This window comes from Cygnus olor, chromosome 13 (genome assembly GCF_009769625.2).
Source record: "Cygnus olor isolate bCygOlo1 chromosome 13, bCygOlo1.pri.v2, whole genome shotgun sequence".
In the NCBI taxonomy this organism is placed as follows: Eukaryota; Metazoa; Chordata; class Aves; order Anseriformes; family Anatidae; genus Cygnus; species Cygnus olor.
The window spans coordinates 7,890,740-7,916,510 of record NC_049181.1 but is presented as its reverse complement, the minus strand read 5'-3'; the positions used below and the strand labels follow the sequence as shown (position 1 = coordinate 7,916,510).

Genomic DNA, 25,771 nt, shown 5'->3' with positions numbered 1-25,771 from the left:
CAGAGGTGTTAGTCACTCCAGAAAAGGAATTAAATTGTTACAGGGTGCTTGCATGGTTACTTCTGGTGCTGCTGTGGGGCAAGCTGCTAGGTCTTGTCTTGCAAAAGCATCTGAATTTTTACAGGAAAGGATAGCTGACATTTTTTACATTTTCGGCTGCCTTTCGTAGCGGGGCAGCACGCCTGGGCAGCTGCTGTGGGAAGGGAGATGCCGACTTGCACAGATGGAAAATAGGAGCATGGTCCCTGGGTTGTGCGTGCAGATGAAACCATGCAGGCAAAGAAAGAGGGAGCGAGGATGTCCTCAGCGTGAAACAAGCTGCAGAGCAGAGCACGCAGGCTCGCCCTCACACATCCACCCGAAGCTGCTATGGAAGGAAGGGACCGAGCTGACGCTGGCAGAAGGGAATGGCAGTTTTGGAAATGTGTGAGTCATGCTCGAGTTTGACATTCAAGATAGAAAGGCTGTGATGCGCAGGCTGGGCTGGTTTCCTCTGCGGCTCCTCGGCGGGCGAGGGGGCTCCAGTGGGTGCATCCTCGGGGGCCCGGCCCCACCACCCCGGGGCAGCCACACACACAAGAGCAATTGTGGCTTTCTTGCTGTTGGGCAATGAACGGGGCCTGAATATTGTTGTGGATTTCAATAGAAAATGCTTTCGGATTGAAATGACCTTGATTACAGCTGGTTGTATAATTTGTTGTGAATAAGGTTCTGTGCAAAGTTTGGCATTTTTTGTTTTCATTGCATAATAATTAGTGATTACATTTTTCCAGTATTTATCCCATGCTAATCTTGATAGGAGCCTGAAATGCCAGCAGTGAGATGACATGAGCCAGCATCCACGCAAACCAAGCCATTATTTGCTTTCTATAGGCCAGGAACAGCAAGCAACCCAGAATTGTTTCCCTCTCATAAACATACATCTCACTCATGTCCAGTTGGCCATTTTTAATTCTATTAAGAGATCTGCAAGTCCCCCTTGGGGGACAGAAGCAAATGGAGAGATGAATTAAACTTAGCTGTGCACTCTGTGAACAAAAACTTTCAGCAAACATGTATTTCCTTGTAAACCAGTTCATTCTCACAGTGTTCCTTGCCATCACTATCGGCTCATGGTGTTAGTAATGAAAATAAAGATGAGTTGTCCTTGGTGTTTATACCGACCACTTCCAGAACCAACCAGAATGTCTTTCCTTCTATGCAATTTCTGGGGAAAAAAAAAAAAAAAGAGGAAAAAAAAGTCAACAGAATTATTTAACAAAATAATAATAAAAGACATTTTGTAGAAATTTCTTTTAGATTCAGTGCATCTTTTTGCACTGAAGTATGACTCTAAGGGCACATCTGGAATTGCACTGATTAACAATGCAAACTCTAAACTGGAACAAAAAACTAGATGAGCACCACTAGGTCTTGTACTAAGCTGGAATATGCCTAATTTAAATTGTTTGGGAGGGGGTTTTAAATAAGCCACAAGAAAGCCTACTTTAAACCAACATGGTCGTGTCTGTACAGGAAGTTACACCACTGTATTTGAGCCAATGCAAATTTGTGCGCAGACAAATCCTGCGGGGAGGGAACGGCTGCGTGTGGAGCGTCCTCACGGAGGTTCACACTTCTGGCTTGCAGCATGCTCCACCTTTTGTGCCGACTGCAAGCCAGGTGAGCAACGACAGCTGTGGCAGGAGCTTGAAAAAATGGGAGGTCATAAAGATTTGCCTGTGGCGATCAGTGGATGCGGGACAAAGAAGTTACTCCAAAAACTCAGCTGCAGTGAATTCACTGGTATTTGTGTGCTGTTCTGCCGCCTGCGCTGGGTCTCACTGAGCAGCAGTATTTGTAGGAATGTTATTCTTTTACATTTATAGAAACTTTATTTTTTAGATGAAACATCATTTCTTTGAAGGATAACTCTGTAGTTGCTGTAGATAACACCAGCAACTTCAAATCCTTGCTCGTGCTGGTGCGTTGGCTGACACAAAGCTGAGCCTGCTGGTCTCTGTACGTGATCGGTCTGTTGTAAGGCACCAACAGGGCTCTGCCTCCTGCTGCTGCTCCGAACCCAGCAATGCAAAGGCCTCCAAGGAGCCATAGGAATGGAGGGGGGAGATGTTGGAGCATCTCCGAGGGGTTTCTCCAACGGGGCACCTCCAGCGGGGCATCTCCCAGGGGCTGTGCTGGGCGATGTGCTCATGCCGTCCCAGCACATGCACGCACAAATGCACGCGCAGAGCTGGACAGAGGGCTTGCAGCAGCTCAGAGAGCGCTGGGCTGCCCAAGAGGAGGGCTCGTCCCACGCAGGGCCGGGGGACCAGACCCAGCCGGCTTCTCCAGCCCAGGGCCCAGGGGAGTGCAGGCCTCTCAGCTGTAAATGTTATTGTATATTTATAAACAAGACCAGACTGGAGGGATGACATGGCTCTATTTACCCCAGTGGCATGTAAAAGTAAACAGCCCGATGAGTTGATCATTAACTCGCCTCCCCTGCTTTGCTTTCGTGCCTTCTTATATGAATAGAAACATTCCCCCCTGTCTCATTTTGCTCTGTCTGTCTTTGTTTGCTCTGTCTCCATGAGGGCTAGTTTAATAGCCCTCCTTGAACTCGGAGAAGGCTATCGTTTGCTTGCAGATCAAAACAATGCTGGCTGCCTTATATCTGAATCCCCCCTAAATTCTGCTTTACAATTGAGATTAAAAAAAAACAACACCCAACTCCTCTCAGTTTCAGCAAACAAACAAGCAGTGAAACTTTGCATGCTTCGGGACAGTCCCATGAAAACAGCGACTTTACTGAGAGCTTGGCGGCAAGCCAATTTGATGCATTAATCTAAAGAAATAAATCACATAAATTAGAGATAAGCACATGTTTCCCCCAAGCAAACAGAGGCCACTTGGCTGTGAAAGGCATGTCTTGCTCAAATAATGAGTGGGAGACTGTAATTTCTTGCTTGCAGTTGGTGTTTCTTAAGGGACTTGCAGGCTGCGAGCAGAGGAGTAGCTGAGCGTTATCAGCCATCTATTGAAAGGCTGTGTGTCTCACACAGCTCACATAGCTAGCAGAAAAGTCAGCGTAGACTATTTTCCCACCCACACACTTTCACAAGGAGTGAGCGGCGCCACTACTGCACAGGTCTTGCAAAGGGTCAAGGATTTATTTTTCTTGAGTGAGCAACAGGCTGCTTTTCCACCAGCAATAACATTTTGTGACAGCGAGGCACCATCCCGAGGAAACGGTAGTCTCCAATGCAACGGGTGCCAAAAGTGCAGGCGTGCGGCTGCTCGAGCGCCCGGAGCTCCGTGGCACGCACGGACCCCTCCTTTGCACCAGGTCAGGTTTCGAGGATGCGCCTGAAAGGTAGCAACCACCTGAACTGCTGCTCGTGAAGGTGTAACGCACCTCCCTCACGTCTCATCGCACGAGCCTGTGAACGAGAGCCTGGGCAACCGCTGGCTCTGCAGGCAGCTGCGGGGATGCTGCTTGGGGTGGGGGACGGGGACAGAGCGGCACCGGTGGGGCAGGGGGGGAAATTAGGCTGTCGGGGTTACTTTACATCCACCTTCATTTGCTTTTCTCCTTTGGGCAGTGAAAACCCACAGGCCTGGAGAAGTCACGCGGGCGAGGTCTGGTGCCGACTTCATCCACAAGCCTGAGCATCGAAACTTGGCATCAGCAACGGCAGCAGTGTGCTCTGGTTAATCTGGAGTTCGGCTCCCGTGGCTCAGGAATTAGTTTCATGAAAACCTGAACCAGCCAAGCCAAACCTGTGTAAGTTCTAAATGTGCCTGATCAGGTACCCACAAGCTTTCTAGTTTAACTCAGGCAAAATGAAGCGCCCTGAGATGAGCACCTCTCCCCTTCGCCTACGCACCAGCAGACGGCGGTGCTGCCGCCACGCACCTTCCTTAGATGCCGTGAGCAGCGCAGGGGATGCCCATCCCTGGCCGCTTCGTGGGTACCTGCACGGCTGTGGGGTTTGGGAGAGGAGACAAGTGGGAGCCAGCTGCTGCGTGGCGCCTGGGGAGCCGTTAATTTGGCAGAGAAGAGGCCGCTCAGCCCCGCTGCCTCGCCTCTCCTTCCCCCAGCTCTCTTCTTCTAGGCCATATTGGCAGCTGGCTCGACTCTTGCAGAGCTACCAAACCACATTTCATGAAGATTGATCACAGAAGCCATTGTTGTCCCGTGTTAAGCCATTTATTTGCTGGTGAGTCCCCAGGGTCCCTCCGGAGGGAGAGGGGGAAAGTGGACAATAACGAGAGCAGAGGGACCCTGCCCGGTGCAGGCTTTCTCAGAGATGCGAGCCCCCGGCTAACCGCAGAGTGCTTCCACCCAGACACCCGGCTATTTTTAGCCTCACATTCAGCCTGGGTTGCTGCTCGCAGCCCGAGCGTGCTCTTGGCAGCTGGCTGAGCCGCGCAGCCATGGCGAGCAGCCCGAGGATGCGAAATCGGGGTAACGGGGCAGGCAGGCAGGCGGCAGATCCCACAGCCTTACGTACACACGCAGCGCTCTGCAGGGCATCCCCTGGTAAGGCTGCCGTGCTGCACGTTGTTCTTGTGCACGGACCACGCCTGCTTTGTGTGGATATCAAGGGTAAACCAAGGATATACGGGGAAAAACGAGGGCCTAAAGAACGGCGCGCCATCGCTTTGCTCTGCATGGACTCTCCTCCTGCTCTTCACAGGACGATGCTTTGACCTCCTGCTCAGCGGAGCAGTCCCAGCCCCAAACCCAGTGCTGCTGGTGGCCGTGCCCCAGAAATTATTGGCTGCTGGTGCCGGGACACAATCGCATCCTCCAGGGTAAACGGAAGAAGATAGAGAATAAATGCTCCATTATAGTGATTGTCAATGGAGACAGAGGTAATAACCATAACGAATGGAGTCTCCTCTGGGGGAAGAGGAGGGTTTCTGGGCAGAGCTAGGTTTCCTTCAGATGCTGGCTATCCACCGAGTGGGCTGGGCAGTGCTCTCTGCCAGGGCACTGCTGGTGGACTTTGCTGTGGGTGCTCGCTGCACTGTTTGTGTGCCTGGCTGTCTGGGCACATGGTGTTTGTTTCTGCTCCTGGACTGGGAACATATTAAACAGGAGACTGGAGAGCAGCAAATAATGAATACCACACTCTGGTCTGAGCTCTTGGATGAATAATTATTGGTGTTGAAATATATGAGACTCTGTGAGTCTGGGATCCAAGTATTTTCACCAATACCCAGCCGTTGTCCAAATACAAACAATGAATAAAATGAACCGCAGCAAACTCAGATTGGGGAAGGGGAGTGCCGGTTTTGCTCTGTCTCCCCTTTCTGTCACCCAGCAATGGGACAGGGACCAGTCAGCCCTCTCAGCCTTGCTGAGGCCGTGGCATGTCCGAGCCATGCAAAGGACACTTTGTGCCAGGCACCTCTCCCCGTGCTGCTCACGGGCTGTGAACCTGCTGGCTCGCAGGGCTCCTGGTCTCACAGGCATCACACCACTGCCCGCCGGGCCTGGGTCTGAGCGCCGTGCCCAGAACCAGAGCAGAACTCGTCCCATTAAGCAATAGTAGCCGTGGATGCCACGGCAAGGCAGCTCGTGCTGCCTTCGACAGACCTGGGAAAGGGTCCGCGGCCAGCAGAGTCTCCATCTCCCAACTCAAACCGGAGAAGCGGGTTAGCAAAACAGAGACAGATGGCAGCGGTTGAACTCGGGTGCTTTTTCATTGCAGCCACTGCTTTTTCAAGGCAGACGCCAGGAGCACCCTGCTGGCTTGGCAGCAAGCGGGGCTCTGCGCGCCCTTGCCGCGCACTGCCCTGCAAACGGGGGTGCAGCGTGGCCCTTGCCGGGCTTTGCCTCTCTCCACCCCAACCTCCCACAGGTGGGATGATGAGAGCACACTTACATTTCAAAAAAGTGTTTTTGTTGTTGTTGTTGTTGTTGTTGTTGTTGTTGTTGTTGTTTTTTAAACAAATTTCTTTACGACCATCCCCAGATCCTCTTGCTACCCAGGCACAGAGCGGGCAGGCAGCACCGCACTGCGAGCATCACTGCCCTGCAAGGCTACTGAGAGAAGGCTTTAGCACTGCTGATGCCAAGAGCTGCTCCTCCCTGGGCTGGCCAGCAGGTACAGGGATGGTTTGTCCCTGCCACCGCCCGGGGCCACTGCAGCGAGCGAGCTCTGCCCCACAGCGCCCGCTCAGTGCCCAGTCCCTCTCCCAAGCCTAGCTGCAGCAGAAAAGGCACACGAGCAGAAATGTCCGGGGTCAGGAGTCACTGGCATGTCGTTTTAAAATAGTTTGGCTATTTTAAATGCTGACAGTGTTTGTTTGTGAGGCCACGAGGTTTTCACAGCCTCCCCCTAAAGCCACCTGAAGCAGAGCAGCTGGATGCTGGCACAGGCACCTCTGCTGTGGCCCAGCAGTGTCCCTCGTCTGCCGGGGACAGGAGCCATCCCCATCCACAGTCAGGAGCAAGGAGAGGCACGGAGAGATCTCAGCCAGAGATCTCCGTGAACTGCTGCCAGGTAGGAGCCTCTGTGCAAAAAGTTGCTATTTTATACGGTCCAGGGTGACTCCTGGCTGTGTTTTTCTTGCCTGTGCTTGAACTAATGTTTTGTGCCAGTCGATATTTCTCTAGGTAGCTGTTCTGTGTGATTTCAGCTTATCCAGCAAACTTTTTGTTCAAACATCAGCTGTACTAAATTTGTGCAAAGCAATTCTCATGCTGTCCAGATGCCACTGCTTCTAAAAATAGGCCGGTCTAGTCCATTTTCCCAGCTTCTTGCCTTTTATCAGTAATACTTTTAATAGTCTTTGCCATATTTTAAGAAGAGGAGTCATTTGTCCATGTCAGGCCAGCAACTACTGGGAACAAGAGTCCTTCCCAGTTCCCCCATACTCCCATTCATGCTCTTACACAAAAAAAAAGACCAAGACAAAACTGGGAGTTTCAGAAGCTGTTTTTGCACTGGAAAACAGCAGCTTTTGGTGCACACTGGGTGGCAGCTGCACCACGTTGGGCTGACCCCAGGCCTTCTTTGCAGAGTCCAAAACCTGCTGTGGGTCCCTTTCCTAGGGCTGAGTCAGCATCTGGAGTGGGTGTGGGACGTCCCTGAGGTGCCCTGGCACGGTGGGATGCTGTCCGAGCGTGGCCGGGAGATGGAGAGCCATGGGGTGGGATTGGGACGGGGCGAGGTGGGATGGGGTGGGGTGTCAGGGCAGCGGCAGATCCCTCCCGCTTCCAGCTCAGTGGGGAAGGCTGCAGCGCCCGCCCGTGCCTCGGTTTCCCCATCTCCCAGCGGTAGGACTGCACCGTTTGAGAACACGGAAGCTTTGTGGCTGGAGATCACCGCATCAGCAACGCTTTTATGAGTGCCAGAGACAGATAACGTCTGTGATGTTATCTTGTTCGCTGATATTTTATTTCATGAAAAATTTATGCCATTTCAGAAACATTTCTGCAAACACAAGCAGCTTTTAAGGACATTGGCATCTTTTAACTATCCAGCAACGTTCTTGAACGTTGTGGCTTTTCCTGTGTTTATTTTTCCTCCTCCTGGACATTTTGCTCAACAGACGGGCTGTTTTTTTTTTTTTTTTTCCTTTTGGCTCTGCCTGCCCACAGCCAGTGTCCCAGGAGGTGCAGCGCTGGTGGAGCCTGCGTGGGGCTGTGTTGAAAGCCCCAGGGTGGTCATGGGGATGCTGCAGGGAGTGGGGGGAGACACGTGTGCCGGGGCAGCCAGCAGCCCAGCTCACAGCAGCAGCAGAAACAGAAACGCAGTTTTCCTTGGCGTTAAAGCCCCTCTGGCAGCATCAGGGCCTGCCCTTTTCCAGGGCTGCTTTGCACTTTGGGGTCTCTGTGTGCCCCGCAGCCCTCCCAGCAGCCGGGGTGAAACAGCCCCAGGAAATTACGGACAGCCTGGAAAATCCCAGGGAGCTTGATTTACTCACAGAACATGTTTGTGTAACAATACAATGGGGGAGCCCTATTTTTGGTACAATGCCTCGCTCCGCATGCCAGGACGTGCTGATGCTCCCTGGTGCTGGCAGGCACCGGTGCGGCAGCGCTGGGGCTGTGCTCGGCTGCCCCTTCTTGCCCTGCAGCCCCTGGATGAAGAGCAGAGCCCAGGGCGCTGGGGGTGCAGAGGGGTGCCCCTGCCCTGCAAGGACCAATGCTGCTGCCTGCAGGGGCTGAGAAACCTCGCAAGCAAAAGTTACTGGCAGCCAAGGTATGGGGTGTGTGTTTCTGAGCCAGCCTTTTGGGGGCAAGTCTGAAGAGATCATTGAAAAACTTCAAATAGTTCTTTGTTTGCGAACAGAGGGAAGTGGTGTGGAGTATTGCTCAGGCTGCAGGGAGGACTCTGTTGGGCTCTGCCTTGTAGGGAACTCCTTTGGGTTTGAAATGCTCCACGTGGCTGCACCATTCGCACCTACTTTTGCTTGAATCACGTTTGGAGATGCTGATGCAGAAAAGAGTTTTGCAGCACCCAGCACAGGCTTGTGAGGCAGTACCACGGGGAGGTGGCGGGGAGCACAGTGGGTGTCCCACTCCAGCTGCCACCCAGCTCCTCTGCAGCTGTCCCAAGGCAAGGCTCCTTCCCGGAGATGCTGAGGCTAACCGCAGGGCTAATTTCAAGGACAGGTGGCTAACGAGCAAGCCCAGCTGCCCCCACCACCTCGGGGATGACCCCGTAATGTCCTCAGCCAGGGGACAGTCTGCAACCCAGCCGGCTTCAGCCCCTTGGCATTCCAAAGCGTGGCGGACCAGAGCAGTGCCCGGTCCTTGCTCATGCTCTGTGGCACGCACTAGCAGCCTGTCCACGGCTGCTGCTGCCTGCGGATGTGGCAGGAGAGCTGTCCTCCTGCACCGGCTGCCCCGGGCTTGCTTTGGGCTTATTGGGAACATTTCTGGGAGATGCAGCACAGGCGCACCTGGAGAGGTGGGTTGGGAGAGGAACGCTAGCGCTCCTCTGAATGTGGCCACCTTGCTTTGGCTTTGCAGCTGCACTGGGCTTACCACGGGGCCCGTGGACGCCACCAGGCGCCCAGGTGCCTGCTCCAGTGGGCTGCCGGATGCCACCCCCCCAGGTTAAAAACCAACCACCTGGCTGCGTCCTTCCCCTGCACCAAGCAGGGATGTGCCCCTGCCCACCCTCCCTGCACCCACAGCCTCCCAGCCCTGGCACCGGTGGCACCAGTGCTGTGCCGTGGCGATGCTCTGGACCATTTGGGGGATGCGGACGGGGCTCTCCAACAGGTGACGCAGCCTGCCGGGTCAGCTCGTGTGTGCACCAGCAGTGCCTCGCCGTGGGGAGACGTGCAGCTCCCCTGCTGGTGCTCATCCTGCGGGACCCCTGCTCTGCCGCGGGAGCCGCACGCTGCCCTTTATTCTGCTTCTGTCTCGGCGGCTGCTGGGAAGACACGGAACAAACAAACTGTTCGAACAATGCTTTCCAGGAACCGCTCGCTTCCTCCCGGAGTGCCGAGGTCGGGGTTGTGAGCACCACAGGAGCACCCGCGCTCGAAGTACCGCCGCGCTGGAGAGGTGAGCGGCCCCCCGAGCCGTCCTGCGGGCGTCCTTGTGGAAAAGAAACGAGTCGTGCCTCAGCCCCCACCCCCCCAAAGGAGCATTTCTGATTTCCAGCAGCCCGCGGGGCTGGGGGGGGTGCCGGCTGCGAGGAACAGAGCACTTGCGCTTTTGCACGTTGGCGTTTCGGGGAAGGCTCAGGAAGTGCTGATGAAGCATTTGTGCTCTGGGTCTTACAAGCTGGAGGGGAACATGCGTGGTGAGAGGCTCGTTCCCATAGCTCCTCCAAAAAACCTTTGCAAGGGTGCGTTTGTGAAGTGGGCTGCATGTAAATTATCCATAAATAAGCTTAACGTTACTGAGCAGGTGGAACAGGGCAGGGTTCAGGAAATTATGCAAAGAGAGGAGACAAAGAGCCGGGCTGCAATTGCCCTTTGTTTAGGGGACCCAGGCTCACTTTCTGCAGTCACAATGCGTTAGGGCAGGGCACAAAGGCAGGCAATTTCAGATTTGATTAAACTGTTTGACAGCATTCATATGTTAAATGATTATGTGCTGCTATCTACTGCTACAGTATGCGTATCTCAGGAGAATCACAGATGAACCCATTGAGGCCAGAGTGTGGTGTAACAGGAGATGTAATTAGTAAACTAAACAAGAGGGGGGAAAAAAGCAAATTTGTTGTGGTTTTACCCAGTGACCGGGCATGACAAGTCAGGAACAAATGAGTAATACAGACGAACACAGATGCATGCTCTGGCGTTTGAGAGCCTAATCCGGACGCAAATATTTTAGGCAGGATCCCGTCTCCCATCTTCAAGCCTTTAGACACACATGAGAGCTGTGTGGCATCCCCTGCGCTGGCAGATGCCTGCGGAGTCAGGTCATGGCTGTTCAAAGGCATTCCCAGCAGAAGGATTATTTTGCTTTTATGCTTGCTGCCCATTCAGCCTTTTATGAGATGCCACGAGGAATCGAATGAGATTCAAAGCGGGAGTGAGGATTAGAAACCCCCCCTGTCAGCCGCACAATGTCCGGGCGGAGGAGCCGGGCGGGCCCTGCGGGCAGAGGCGATGCGCACCCGGACATCCCCTTCTCCGCAGGATGGGGACAGAAGGGATATCGCAGCCCAGGTGCGCTGCCTCCAACCCCACTTTTCCCCACCCCTGAAGAGATAGCTCTGAAACACGTGCCCTCCCTGCGCGACTTTTTTTCGGCAACCCCAGCCTAAGGGAGAGGTGTTCGCAGACGGCTCCTGCAAACACCGCCAGTTAATGCATTTCCCACTCTCGTTAGGCTGATTGGCAGCTGCCAGACTTAAGTTGCCTGCAGAGGCATTGTGTGCATCCACAGCTGGCTTAGAAATACCTGTGCCCACGCACAGAGTAGCGTCCTGCAGTGTCACTGTGCCCAGCTCCAGGCAGCCTGTTATGCTGCTGCAGCGCATCTGCATGCTCAGGACGATATTCTCCCCAAACCTTTTAATACCCACTCTGCTGTCGCCAGCAAGCATTTCTCCCTCCCTCCAAAATATTGAAAAAAAAAAAAGAAGCCAAAAGCGGTGTAACGATGTTTCTCTGGAGATGAGGGCCCTGGGAGGGCGGCTGGGCGGCACAGGGAGCTCGCAGCACTCCCGGTGCACCAGATTGCAATGAAAGCTTTTATTGCCCACTCATCTAGCCTGTATCAGTCAACTATTTGGCTGAGGGAGAGGCGTCCATTCAAAGCCAGTTTACAGCACAGTCTTTATTTTTATTTTAAAAGCATCTGGAAATTAAAAATCCCCTTTGGCGCTCGTCCACTTTGGAGAGAGAGCCAGCCCTGTCGTCTGGCCAAGCAGCCCAGCTCTGGCTGCGTTGGGTGGATCCAGCGCTGGGACGTTTTTCTAACCGGAGCAGACGCGGGCTGCTGGCTTCCTTCCAGCAGCTCGACGAACTTCCCACGCCGAGCGCCGGGTCGGTCCTCACGCCGTGAGCGCGACACCGCGGGCATGTCACTCAGAGCCACTCAGGGTGTGCCGTGCCCAGCCGCGGGCTCTCCCAGCCCAGGGACGTCTGTCAGGAGATGCTTTCACCCAGACAAAGAGCTACAGTCTGGCTGGTGCACATAGGGTTTGCCCGAGGTGAACCGACACCGAGCATGCACTATTTGTTCCCATTTTGGGGTGGCTGCAGGTCTGGCAGGTGTTGGCCGTCCCCAGCAAACTGTCCCCGTCAGGGGGACACACCGTTGCTGCCTCCTCAGCAGGAGGTGATGGTACCTAGGGCTGCCTGAACCTGGTGGCACAGCTGTGCTGGGTTCACAGCAGAGCCCTGGGAAGTTCTCCATGAGCAGTGTTCCGCCCCGAGATGCAGCGCATTTCGATGAAGTCCTTCCTCGGCAGGCTGGTAAAGCCCAGCTGGGTCAGCCCTGGGGTACCGGCGCGTTTTGGAAAAAGGAAGAAAGTAAAAACACGGTTATGTGCAGGTATGGTTATGTGGACCTGGTTTTCATCCTGCGGGAAGCTGCAGGCACTGGAAATCCCCAGCCAGCACCTCTGCCTGCCCGGCCCCAGACATCCCTCACTGTGTCTCTGCAGTGGGAAGGCAGAGGACAGAGCAACAACAAGGATTTATCTTCTCTGTGCTAAAGAAGGGAAATTGAGCAGCCCCTGCCCAGCAGCTTGAGGTTGCCACTGCAGAGCATTGAACCTGCCGGGCACATCAGCTGCAACCCGAGACAGCATCTTTTATCCAAAAAAATGTTTGAGATGGGCAAACGTACATCCAACTCGAGGAAGATTTTAGGATCTTCACACAGATCTTTTACCGAAGTCCTGCTGAGCACTGGCTCCTTGCTGCCGTCCTCCTGCAGCAGAGCCTGGGGAGGTACCGATGGGGCACACAGACCGGACCCACGACACCTTGGCCACGGGGCTGCGTACGGCACAACCCTAAGGAAAGGAGGGTTTGGGTGGGCAGGTCCTCTTCCATGAGACCGCCGCGGGCATCCAGGCACCGTGCCGACATTTGGCTCTTTGTTACCTTTTGCAAGGTCTGCAGAGCCCGGGGCTGCCCTCGTCCTCTCCTCCCCTCACGGCTGGCAGACCTCAACGTGGGACGGCCGCAGCGGCGGCAGCGTGTTATCCTGTCTGCATCCGCGCCTGGAGGAAACGGGGATTATTGCTCGCAAGTGTTTGCTGGGGGCAGAGGGAGGCAATACACCATCAAGCTGGGGAGAGGGAGGAAAGCCCAATTACACCCCTCGCAAGGGCCAGGCATCGGGAGATGCGAGCAGAGGCTCTCTTCTAATCTTAGCTAAGCTCTCGCAAAGCCCTGCTGCACATGCACAAACTAGAATTTTTCAAAGGCTCATAAAACCGAAACAACCGTGGTCAGATCCTTACGGCAATGGCAATGCGCCCGTCTTCAGCACGGAGCTGATCTTCCCCCGCTGGAATTCAAGTCCTTCTTTCAAAGTATGGAAGCGTTAGATCTCTCCAAAGAAAGGATTTCCTGAATTATTCTAACACTGAAAAAAAAATAAAAATAAATAGTGTATTCTTCTCTGGCCTGGCTCTTTCAGGCAGTTGAACTACTTGGCTGAAATTTTCTCAAAAAAAGAAAAAGACAGAGTCATGACATCAGAACAGGATCCTGCACTCAGAAGGGACAAGCAACCTCCAGTGCAGGCTGTGCTACCAACTCTGCCTCTAGTAATATCTGCCAACTTTGTGAGCATCATGCATTGTTTAAAGAACCTAATCAAGTTATATATTCCTTTTGAAGTCAGACAACTTTGATTTAAACATGGCTTCAGAGCTCTGAAAACCCAAATCTTTTCTAGTTTGTCTTCCATGATGGTTCCTTACCTGTCTCCCATCATTGAATAAATCATTATAAACATAAACCAGATGCTTGATGCTAACAATAACTTTAGAGGGCCCTGCTTCCCCTACGCTGTATGGGCAATGACTAACACACTTTTAGCCTCCAGACTTAATTTAAAGCATTCTGAAATTGTGCACTGGTGAGATGAAGGCTGCCCGAGACAATAACTTTTACATTAAAAATAATCTGTCTCTAACAGCAACAAAGTGAAGGTTGTCCTCCTTCAGCCCCGGAGTCTCAGCCTGCTATGGGCACTGCAAGCCACGGATTGCACTTATATGAATTCGTGCGTGAAGACATTGGGAAAGGAAGCCTTTGCAAGCACCTTAAAGAAAATAAGGTGTCTGTGGTTAAATGCACATAAGCGGGGGCTTGCGGTGAGCGTGCAGCAGCCGAGCATAGCTCCTTGCAGCAACGCCTGCAGTATTTTCTGCTGGGTTGTGACAAGGGACAGTGCTGAGTCTCCAGGTTATGGGCACTGTGTCACTCTGGCAGGAGCAGCACGTGGTTGAGTTGACCTCAGCCTCTGCACTGCAACCAGACACTGAGCCAAAGCACTTTGAAAACTGGAATTCACCTTGCCTGGAGATAGATTACCAATTCATGGAGCGGCGGGGCGGTGTGGTGGTGCAAGGTAGAGCATTTCTGACCCAAAGACCTCAGCCTGCAGAAAGTCTGTAGCTAACAGCTGCTCCAGAGCTGCTCTGTAGGGAATATATTGCTTAGCAGAGGAACACACTTAAATGCATTACTAGTACAGCTAAATCAGTGTCTGGAGATTGAGCTCTGGCAACGAAACAAAGTTTTGAAAGCTTAGTTCAATATTCTTTCACTTTTCTAAGCCTGCATACATTTAGCCCACAGGTCAGTTAATCTTGCGATTTAATTTACACATTTTTGTCATCCCTTATTTACATAGTTTGCTGTCTTATTCACTTGAAGCAATAACCCAAAAGTGGAGAGAAGAAGGAAATTATTATTTTAATGAAGCATTTTCAGTTCTTGCCGCAACACACCAGGAGCATGGGCTCACAGTGGTGGGATGGTGCAGCCGTGTGTGAAGGCCAGGGCTATGCTGGGGACACAGTGCGAGACCAGGGGCCATCTTCTGTCCTCCTGCCCCCCATCAGTCCCTGGGCTGCTCTCTCCTGGCCCTCTCCACACGCTGTGCAGGTTTGTCTCATCCAAGCGGTGGTCAAGGAGGGTGAGGAGCAATCCAGACCAGGAGAACAAGTGCTTTGTTCCTGGTTGTCCTCAAGGAGAAGACAGACCCCCAGACCTACCCTCCCACGAAATCTGGCCAGAGAACAACATACTCCAGAACTTATTCGTCCTGCATGTTTTGGGGGCTGCTTCTGTGCCAGGTGCCCCTTGTGTTGGTGTTACCTTTGCACCACAGACTGGCTTTTCCCAATTGCCAGCTGCCTGCACAGACCTTCATCCTCCTCCCTGGCTCTCCCTTCGCTGCCTTCTGCCTGCCTGCTCCTCTGACACAGATGTCACCAGCTTTAACCCTGGACTTTTTTCCATTCCAATCTCTGAATGAGAGTTCACCGAACTCTATGATATGGGGAATGGGAAGAAGCACTGAGTGGCGTGAAGGTGGTAACAGGCTCTGGTCCCAGCCTCTCCCAGGAAGCTTTTGCCACCTGCTTCGCCTTCCAGCTACGGTGCGACAGCAGGGGTGCTCCTTGCCAAAGCAGACCCTGCTGGCTATCCAGCCATGCTTGCAGCAGCGCCAAATCCATCTCCAGAGGATGTTAGTAGAGCACTAGAATATAAAAATCCATAATTTATGCATTTTAAGCCATGTTTTTGATTATGTCGAATGGTGAGCAAAACCTGAAAAGTCTCTTTTATAGAAAACGTTAATTCCTTATGACGTTTTTTTCCTTATAAAGAATGATTTACCTGTCCCTTGGGTTATGGTCTTTGTACAACACGGCATGTGTCTGTTCTGGTTCCTCACATCTGAGATACAGATCCCAGGCAAGCAGCTGTCCCATGGTACGGTGGGATTTTCATGATGAATGGGAATCCTTTACAGGCAGCTTTCATTTTCTCATCTGAAAGTCTCAATACGTTAGAAGTTGCCAGAGTCTTCTGAACTTTCATATCTATTATGCCATCACCACTATAAATGCTTTCAAATTAACAACCAGACAGATTTCCTTTCCTTGACCAAGCAGAAAAAATAAAGAGAAAAGACAGAAATCATTACGTTACAGACTACCTTCTCCTCCATCCTACTTAGCCATCGCTTTGTAAAGTGATATGAAAGGTTATTTACATTTGGATACATCTAAGGGGATGGATAGGACCAAATGCTCCAGCAAGGATCACAGCTGTTTCCTTTCTTGCCCTTGCCTGTCTCTGGCACTGAGCAATCAGCCATGCTCAGATGGGATCCTGACCAAGGGTAAAATACAAATAAAAATTTTGGGGAAAAACTGGTGGCAAATAGGCAGTTAAAATAATCTCATGCATTCATTGCCTGTTTCATTTCCTTTTTAGCTCATTATTTTTTTTTCTACTCCCGTTTGGTTCTGGAGAGGGGCATTTTCAGTCTCTGTGCAGGGATGAGAGCAGGCGTGCAGTGGACAGCAGATCCGCTGTTGTGTGGGCAATGGCACTTTCCAGGCCAGCATTGCCAACAGAGACTTCCAAACACACAAACACGGTGGGTTGTACAGCTAAAGACTGGAACTGCAGCCCAAGGCCTCTTCAGGGTAAGACGTCAGGATCCCAGGCGTCCATTTTGTGTGTCTGGCAAAAACATTGTACATCTAAAAATAATGAGTGATGGTAAAAAAAAAAAGAGAAAATTGTCTCTCGTGTGAAATCTCTTGTTCAATCTCTTCTCATGACTCTGAGTTTTTCCTGTTAGTTACTGTGTCTTTTAAATGTGCCCTTTCAAACCCTTCCCAATGGCCCCGTCTGCCTGGCCATCAGCAGTGGAGGCAGTGCCTTGCACGAGGACTTGCAGGGCTCTGAGACCTTCGCTGGCCCCTGGTGGGAGACCACACTCAGACAACCCTGAGCACCCCCCTGTGCTGGCAGCCTATGGATAAAATCTGGGTGGGTGACTTAAGAGCCTCAAAAATTGCCATGGTGATTAATCCTCCAAGATTTGAAGTTACTCTTGTAAACACAGGCTTGACAAATACTGTCTTTTACAAAAATAATAATAATAATAAAAAAAAATCAAAGGATCACATTTGCTTTTAAAGTGATGTTTGGTCACAATATTCTTCTGTTCTTACAGGTCAGCTGCATTGCAGAGAGTACACACCATTTCAAAATAATTGATGCAGTATCTGCTCTGCTAGCTGATGTGTTTTAAAAATTGTACATCCAACAAATGCCAATACACAGTTCATACATACTAGGTTCTATCCTGGAAACACGTACACACGTTTTATTTCTATCTTCACTGAGAATAGGACAGGATTTTGCATTCCTGTACTTTTTATAACTCTCTCCTCACCCTGCTATGGGTAGTGGCAAAACATCCACAGCACACAGTCTCGAACAACTGTGGTGGAGGAGCTTTTATCCAGGGGACTCCAGGGGCTCCTGCTGTCTCCTTTATGCCACAGGCTGAGCAAAAAGGGACTGCCAGGGAAGAAGTTCAGCCCCAGTTAATGCAGAAAAGTGGCAATGCACGGATCAGAAACATAACAAATTCCTTTATCCTGGTGCTTCTTGGGCAGACTGAGCATCTCGACATTTGATGCCTTGGGGACAAGACTGGCAGGATTGTTTCTTCTTGTCATTCTTTCCTGAGCAGCTTTTAGTGTTGCACGTAGGGAGATCACAGCAGAGGGAAAGGGAGACACAAACCCTCTTTTCTCAGACTCTTGGCTAAAACCCAAATATGTTAAACACTTCTGCTAGGAATTGATTCCTCACAGCAAATCTCCAAGCTCTCGTCTCTGACAGCTATAAACCCAGGGCTGTTTACATGAGATCAGCACATGCCCATGCTGCTGTACACTTTACAGCGTGTGCATTTCATGTATCTACAGAAATAGGGAATCCACCCTAGCAAGCCCTCTAGCGGTCTCAGCTGGGGAGATGGGGCCAGATCCAGGCACTGAGGCTCCACACGGTGCAGGAGAACCAGCAAAAGCTTCCCTAAAGCCTGAAGACCTCAGAAGATATGAACTAGCACTTGTGGGCAGCCAAACAGTGCAGCCGAAGACCCGTGTGACATTTCAGCTATGCATAAGGCACCATCTAAACAGAAAATATTGGAAGCTTGTTTCTAGTGAGTTTGCAGAAATGTTGTTTGGGTACGGGATGAGGAAGAGCTATGTTTTGCATTGCATCCCATCACACTGTGGTACTAGTCACAATTTTGTGATGGCTTTCCTTTTTATTTAGGGCAAAGGGAAAAAAAGCATGATGGAAGTCATGCAAGTGGTTAAATGGAAAGATCTGTTGATCTTGCAAGACCACTGGTAAATAATTTAACAAAGAGCCTTAACGAGTATCACTCTACAGGGAAAAAATAGGTCCACTTTAAACACTGCTTTTCCAATTTGGATGTCTAAATCAGTATTGCAGTCCTTTAAAACAGCCAAACTCTGTAGGAATTGCCATGGAGAGTCAGATGCGGAGCCCTGGCTGCCAAGTGTAAAAGAGAAAAATGTGAGAAACTTCAGAACAGGCAAGCATGGGGCAATCTCCCTTCCCCCAGAAGAGCTCATCCGAGCCCTGGGGACTATCTGAAGTATTAAAGCAATAGGTTTTGCCCTACCCAAACCATGGCTGGCGTGAACTCTCCAGAGATGGCTCTTCTCCATAGGAAGATTCTGCAAAGCTTTCGATAATTTTATGGAAACACCTCATTGCATATTTTAAGTATTCCCTTTACCGTCTCTCTCCCAGAAGGATTTTAACCTCTCCAATAAACTGCGACTAGACACATAACATCCTGTGGTCACTCTGGATACCTGCACACATGGAGAAGCCTTCACCGGCACGGCTGCTTCACAGCCGCGGGAGAAGCTCGTGCGAGGAGCGTGGGTTCCCCACTGGGAGACACCTGATTCTCAGGGAAGGGAGCGCAGGGCAATTAGTCACTGTAAAACAGCCTAATGAGGCTAAAGAATTAGGAATTGCCTAGGCTCCAATAAAATCCAGTGCTTTATATGACTCGAGATGCAGTTGGAGGAATCTGGCTAATCTTCTGCTCTCCTAGTAAATCATTCATTGAGGCCATCTGTGAAACATGAGAAGAGCAGCTTCAACCCAAGATTCCCGCTTAGCAAAGCTCTCACTGGCTTGGCCGGAAAGAAGCTTTCCTGATAAAGCTGATACCTGGTCCAAGCCCTCATGATTTCCAGCAGCAGTAATCCTTCTGGGGAGATTAGAGGAGCAGCCCTCGACGGTCCTGGAGCATGGGTGTGCATGTTAGCACAGTTTAAGGGAAAAAAAATCCACAGCACTTGCCAGGGGAGGGCCTGGCCCAGAGGTGCACCACTGGCCGCTTGCTTCTCCAGCAGCCTCTGCAGATGGGTCTGACATGCAGCCCCAAAAAGGCTGATCGCAGCCCCCTGGGGACAGGGAGCATCCATGGGGCACAGGGAGAGCATCCAGGGAGAAACCTGGTGCCTCGGTGGCACAGACTGAACCACAGGTTGGTTCAAGGAGAGGCACGGACGCCCATCTGGAAAGTGATGTTCAGCTGTACTCAGAACCCAAACTTCCCTGTGTCAGGAAAGTCCGTGTCTGGATCGAGTGAGTATGGCATGGGGTTGTGTCTCTTGAGGAGGAATAAGTCATCCAAAACATCCCCCCACTTTCCACGCCAGGCTGCTTGTGCGTATCTGTGTCCTCCAGCCAGATCTGATTCTGTTTTTTAAGGAGCAATTAGCCTCTCTCCACAGGCATTACTGCTAATCTGGGAATAGAAGAAAGTCCTCAGGCAAATACTTCATAGGGCAAAACAAATAAAATTTTAGCTTACAGGAGAAAAGGGCTGAACACCTAACCACAGCATTTGAGAACATGAGTTACAATCCACTTCCTCCATGAATTAAGACAATACGTTTTTTTTAACTTTCTTTTTTTTTTTTTTTTTTTAAACCTTCTAGTTTCTGAAGTTTTAGGAGCTGCAATTCCCAGGTGGCTCAATAGCCAGCAGGAACAAAGTTTCAAAGTGAAAGATGAGATGCTCCAACTCCGGGAGCCAAATGCTTAAAGGGAAGTGAAGGAAAAACCCAAAGAAGAGACAAAACGAGAGCAGAGCAGGGCTGGAGGCACAAGCCTGAAGTCTTACCTGGTGCTGGGCTCCCAGAGGAGGCAAGGTGTGCAGGCTCTCCATATGATTTTACACTTCTCCAACACACAGAGCACAAGCACCAACTTCCCTGCCTAATGCATAGTGCTGCCACCAACAGTCCCAGCTCAGGGCAGAAAGCAGAGCACAAGCGGACTGGCACAGTGGCCTGTTTCAGCCAGGGTGCCCAGGAGGCTGAGCAGGTCCCACCTTTAAGATCCATCAAACACATGTGCAAATCCAGATAGTTATACTGGTTTGGGGTGCCTTGCAAAAACACAGCTGCAGATGGGAAAATACAGCCTCTCCTTCCCGGTGCTTAGGCTAAGCAGTAACACGCTTGATTTAGCGCTGAAGTCTCCTGAAAGCCTTGGCCCAAAGTCTAGTGCACTTGATGACCAAGAGAAGTTTGGGAAGTGACTATGTCTTGGAGCAGCACATCTGACAAGCAGTAGGAGCTGTAGTTCCTAGGAAGCCAGAGATCCTCTTTGCTATGTGAACTTTAACCAAGGTTTGGTGTGATAATCCCTCCATGCTGTGGTTTGTAAGATTTAACTGTTCCTACTGTTTTCCTTGGCTTTCTGGCATTTTCTCCACTGAGCCTTGAGGTCAGTAACTGCACGGAATGCATCATTTTTTCTGCCTTCTCCCTAAAACCTCCTCAGATCTAAGCAGAGCAGCATCTCATCAGCTTTTGCACCGACCAGCTTATTAATAGTGCATTTTCTGCTGTGGGGAAAAATAAGTCAAAGCAAGTGAGATTGGAAATTGCTTTACTTTATTTGCAAAAGCCAAGGGCTCTTCCTCCTCGCTCACTAAGCGTGTAACTGTATGAAGGAAACATAGGGAAGTGCTTCCTCCATTTCCAGCCACCCGTCACAAGCACTGTGAGTGCCCCTTCTGCAATGCTGCTTCCTTTCGTAGCGCGTTCTGCACCACCCTCGGGCAGCGGCGGCCGGGGCGGCCTGCTGCGGTGGTGCACGCTGCAGCCTGGACCCCTGCGAGAGGAGAGGTCTGGAGGGAGAGGCAGCAGGGAGGGCGGCCGGCACCATCACAGTGTCAGACGCAAAGCAGAGGGAAGGAGGATGACAGACAAAGGGTATCAGAGAAGTGCCCAGCCTCAGCAAGACCAGGAAAGCGCCAGGGCTGTGGCACTGAGGAGTGCCCGAGCAGAGCTGCAGAGAGGCCCAGGACCCCCCCAGCAGGGCAGAGCTGACACAAGAAGCACCAGCAGGGCCCAGCTGGGCAGAGGGATTTTCGGTCTGTTGGGCAGGACTCAGGTTGTTCAGCAGCAGGCTACTCTGGCCTCCCAACCATGGCAATCGTGGTGCATCTTCCACCCTCCAAGTCACACACAGTGAAGGCTGCAGAAGCATCTGGTATAAATCCTCCTCCCTGGGCAAAAGCAGGAAGCACAATTTTCACAAGACTCTCTTAAACGGAGAAAATCATCCAGGCCTTTTCTTTGCAAGCAGTGCACCCCTCCTGGAGCCCTGTGTGATCTAAGTTGTTTAGGAAGTAAATGAAATAGAGTGAGCCAGAGAGATGTTAATGGTTATTTCTCCAAGAAAGAAAAGCTCAATTTTACCATGGGGATCTTGTGTCTGCTATGATCCTTTCAGCGGCTCACAGGAATGCAGGAGGAATTAACTGGCAGCAAGGACTGGTTTGCCCTTGCAGATCTGTGAGGAGTTTCATCTTTTCAAAAGAAACTCCCCCACTCCTGAAAAAAAAAAAAACAAACCCAGACAAACAAACACTGACTCCGGTTGGTAACGTGCAGTTCCACCATGGTCCGTAGCACTCTCTTTTTTCCAACTAACCAAAACAGACCTAGAGCTTGTAAGTTCTTTGGAGACTTGGGCTGCAGCTGAGATGGTCGATGCACAAAGAGCAGGCAGCATTACGTGAGTGGCAACGCTGGAGGAGCTGGCTCCAGGCAAGGTGAGAGGAAAGGGAAGCGGGAGGAGGATTTCCAGGCTCAGAGCCATTTGTCACTTGCTCGTGGTTAGTATCTGTTAAGCTAACTGGCAATTGAGATCAACAGCTAGGATTTTTCCATCCAATCTAAGCGAGCCAGCAGTTGGGTTTCATTCAAGTAATTGTTCTAATGGATAATAATGTATTATTATGACTAGAGGGCTTATTACTAGAATGTTGCACTAAATTCAATAACCCAAACTCACCATATATTGTCCCTCTTGTGGGGGCTTCAGTTGTTTGAGAAGGAGCCTTAGAGTTGCGTGATCGTCCCTAAAACCTTCTCCCCTAAGTTCCAGCTTTGGAGAACAAGTTGTTCATCATATGCTGAATTCAGCCTTGGAGTAACTCCAGTGAAAACAAAAGGAGTAACAACAGGAATGGATTAGGCCCAATTGCTTTCACATTTCTCCAACTTGAATTTCCAATTCCAATCCTAAAGGAGGAGTGAAAAAAAAAAAAAACAAACCACCACCATATGGCACAATGACAAATACACTTCAAACGTAAATCTGCCTATGCCGTGAGCTCATGCCCTTTGGAAAATGCACCAAGGTGAGCTTCCAGAAGCTTACCCATAAACAAAATCCTGCTGTTGTCTAGCAGAAGCAATATATATTCCTACTTTTGGCAAAGTGTTGTAATGATTTTTTTCACAAAATGGTCAAATCCACAACACAGTTCTAGGTGGCTACACTTGAGATTACTGACCTTACATACTTATGAAAAAAACTAGTATTTGCCAAGCTGAGATATAAAATCATGAGAATTTCATTTCACAAGAACATACTGTGTAAGATTAAATAGCGTATGTTATGTACTAAACCCATTTTCCAGGGAGAGTTGTGCATGGGTTGGAAGCGGGCATAGTCTCACCTACAAACCCTTCTCTGGTAGATCATCTCCTTGGTTGTATGGATGTGAACCAACAGACAGTAAGAGGAATAAGGACTGAGATATAGAACTGCATGCTCCCCTGCTGGCTGTTGAACCATGCTTTCTCTTGATGTTTTCTGCACCACTCAGTCATCATCTTTACGGTAAGTTACATCTAACTGCGACCTGCTGCTTCCTGCCCGGCCTGATGAGCCACCAGTGTGGAGAAACTTCCTCTGGGCACGTTCTTCAGTGCATGCTTTCAGTGGCTGCCATGTGAAGTTAACCTGAGAAAAAAAAAAATGTTGCCCTTTTGTTTTCACTGGAGTTATTCCCAGGCCAGATTCAGTGCGTTAAAAAGGGGGTAACAGAGTTATCCAGTGGTCAGGGAGGTGGGAAGTAAACTGCAAGTCAGAATTCCTGGCTTCAATTCCTAGCTCTTGTTAAACCAGTTCTAACCATCTGCTCCCTTTGTGCCTCCACACACTCCGTTGAGGGTTTCATTAATAATGATGACACTCATTTAAATTTATTCCCCAACAAACAAGAAATGTATGAAACGTCAGAGAAGCACAAAGCATTAAGCCTGAGACCAGGTTTGACCCACCGGCTTTACAGAGTAAATGCAGAGCTTCATTCAGCTGCCACGCTGGAAACTGAGGAGTCCAGCTCAGCTGCTATCTAGCTCAGAAATCACTGCACATTGTTTGCAAACTTATCAGGAGTGACTTGAATTGTGAATTAGCTTCAGCAAGGCAGCTGGCAAGCTGCTGAAGCATACAATGCCTGCTGAATCTGCACTTCCTGTTGGAGACGTGCGAAGGAGAAGGCAAACTATGAAAGAGCAGAGAAACCGCTCCCAACTCAAGTCAAAGCTACGTGCAGCACAGGCACAACAGGGCCAGTCGCTGAGCCGGGGAAAAACCAGAACCCCCAGCAACAACGGTGCTGATGGTACTCATGGCACTTGCTAGGGAGAGATTTCAAAGCACTTTGTGAAGATCAGGACCATCATCATCCCCCACCTCCTCACCCGGCTGGGTTAGACTGCCAAGCCGGGAGAGCAGCGGCAGGACCTTTCCAGGCTGGTGCTGCAATCCTGTCGGCAGCCCTCCAGCACGCAGCCCAAGGCTGACGCATGCTTATTCTCACATCTTGTTTTTCAGTAAAGAACCCAAGCTATGTCAAAAGCAGCAGCAGACACCAAGACGTGCTCCAGCCAGCCTTAGCCAAGCACTCACCTGGACACAGCACCAGAGCACAGCTGCATGGTCGGACGCTCGCTCCGTGCAGGCAGACATTCCCCTTTGCACTGTAGGTTACAAAGCTGAAGCTGCTGTAAATTCTCCAAGACCCAGGTTTGTATGTGCCCACAGAGAAATAACAGAAAGATGCTTGCTGCCTGCGGTCTGACGGGAATGCTGCAGCATCAGCACTTCAGGAGAAAGAACCCAGCTTGTACACTGCAATTCACTAAAACTAACTGAAATGTGCCACAGCATGCTTCTGAAAGACTTCCCAGGGCTGGGAAAACAGCCAATATGCAATATACTCCTAGAAAAGCTCTCTTGCTGTGAGTAAGGTCTTTCATTCATTTCAGGTTGTCAGTAAATTTGATCAAAGTCTCTCCTCTAGTATGAGGATGTGTCTTTCTTATAATCAGAGCTCCATCTCTTCATTTTTATCAGTTTTAATGTTATTGGTACAATGAAGTCCAAACCTGACTCTGGAAAGCTATCATTTACGCTGAAAGGAGGAGGTTACATTTGAGTGAAAAGAAAGAAAACAATAGAAACTTCCAGCAACAGGGGTTGCAGGGTGAACTCAACTTAGACGCACTTCAGCTAAAATAACTGCTGCTCATTAAATACCATTCCGTGCTTTGCAAGCCACGATACGCCATCCTGTGGTCATACAATAACCATTAACTTCTCACGTCTTCTGGTCCGAAGTGCCCAACGCAGTCAGACGCACGTTGTGTGTGCTGGCACTTATGCTTAAGTATCATTCACACTAGGTTTCTTCTTGCTAATGCAAGGATGAAAAACATTAGATACTCTCCAAAAAACACCCGATAAGCCCCGATGTGCACACGTTGCAAGATGGGTGGCTGGCTTGCTGTCTGCATACAGGTGTAACACAGCCCCTCTTCAGCACGAGCCTTCCGCTGGCAAGGAGCGTAGCCAGGAGAGCCCACAGGAAAGCCATCGCTTCCCCCATACCACGCAGGCGTACCCGTACCAGCTCCTGCCCTGCTCTCTTCTTCCTGCTGTGTGGCATTCTTCTTTCTGCTCCACTGGGCTGCTCTCTCTGCACTCCCTGGTCCTGGCAGGTCCCTCCTGCTTTCAACTCTGCTCTTTGGGCATCTCCGTCCCACTGAGGTGTAGGAACACCCTCTCATCTTCCATCCTCCCCCCCCCCATAATTTTGCCCACTAACACTTAGGACGTACCCTCTGCTGTTGGAAGCTGGCGGTCCCATTTGGTAACCGCTCCTAAAGGCGAGAAGTTGAACATCCAGCTTGGCGTTAGTCAGCCAACAAACACAACTGCAACCTTCAAGGCTGATGCAAGCTCAGCGTGAAGGGTGGCGGTGGGGAGCTGTGGCAGCGCACAAATGCAGCGAGCCCTCCGTACGCCTCTTGGTGCCCACCTGGCCCAACCTACCCACGCTGCTCGTTGCTCGTGTTGCCAGGTTTTAACACAGGAAAAAAAGTGACCAGCAGCAGCAAGAGTCCTCAAAAGGCAACTGTTTCCCATTACAGTACTAGTTCTTTCAAGCTCTTTGATGTTGCTTCTCCCACACAAACAAAGCTGTTTCTTTCACAGTCTGTTCTTGCACACGAACAAGATGTTACACGTACTATACGTAGCACATCCTCGACTTATTTAAAGCACATTTGTCCCAACTCACTGTACTTTGTTCTCTATCATTTTTCAAACCAGTACTCATGCATCATAGGCACAGAGACATTTTTATTCTACTTCTCCCTGTCACAGTGATTTGTCTTCCAAATGCTTGGAAGTTCTGATCATAGTAGAGAAAATTCAGCACTTAAGTAGGGTTGAGACCGAGCTGTTAAGTTCATGGCATTAGCTGAATTTTCCCCTAAATTTTAGGGGTTCAGAGAGCACAGTTTGCTTTGCCAGAGGCCTGTTACAAAATTTCTATTTGGATTCTGGACTAGTTAACTTTGGTTGCATTCTTAATCGTACGTCTGCCCACAGTTTGCAACACCACCCGTTTCTTACCTGTGCATTG

At 50.5% G+C, this 25,771-nt stretch overlaps 1 long non-coding RNA gene across 3 annotated transcripts; it reads right to left on the bottom strand.

Moving 5' to 3' along the window:
• Positions 1-14,280: 14,280 nt before the first annotated feature.
• On the bottom strand, positions 14,281-25,227 carry LOC121077465. 3 transcript variants are annotated; one of them, XR_005824061.1, is made up of 4 exons: positions 23,752-25,227; positions 22,511-22,797; positions 21,243-22,070; positions 14,281-21,049 (listed from the first exon to the last, which is right to left on the bottom strand). It is a non-coding gene; the product is annotated as an uncharacterized LOC121077465 (long non-coding RNA). The 3 variants fall into 3 exon arrangements; XR_005824062.1 differs by having other exon boundaries at positions 14,281-21,377; positions 21,841-22,070; XR_005824060.1 differs by having other exon boundaries at positions 14,281-22,070.
• Positions 25,228-25,771: the final 544 nt, after the last annotated feature.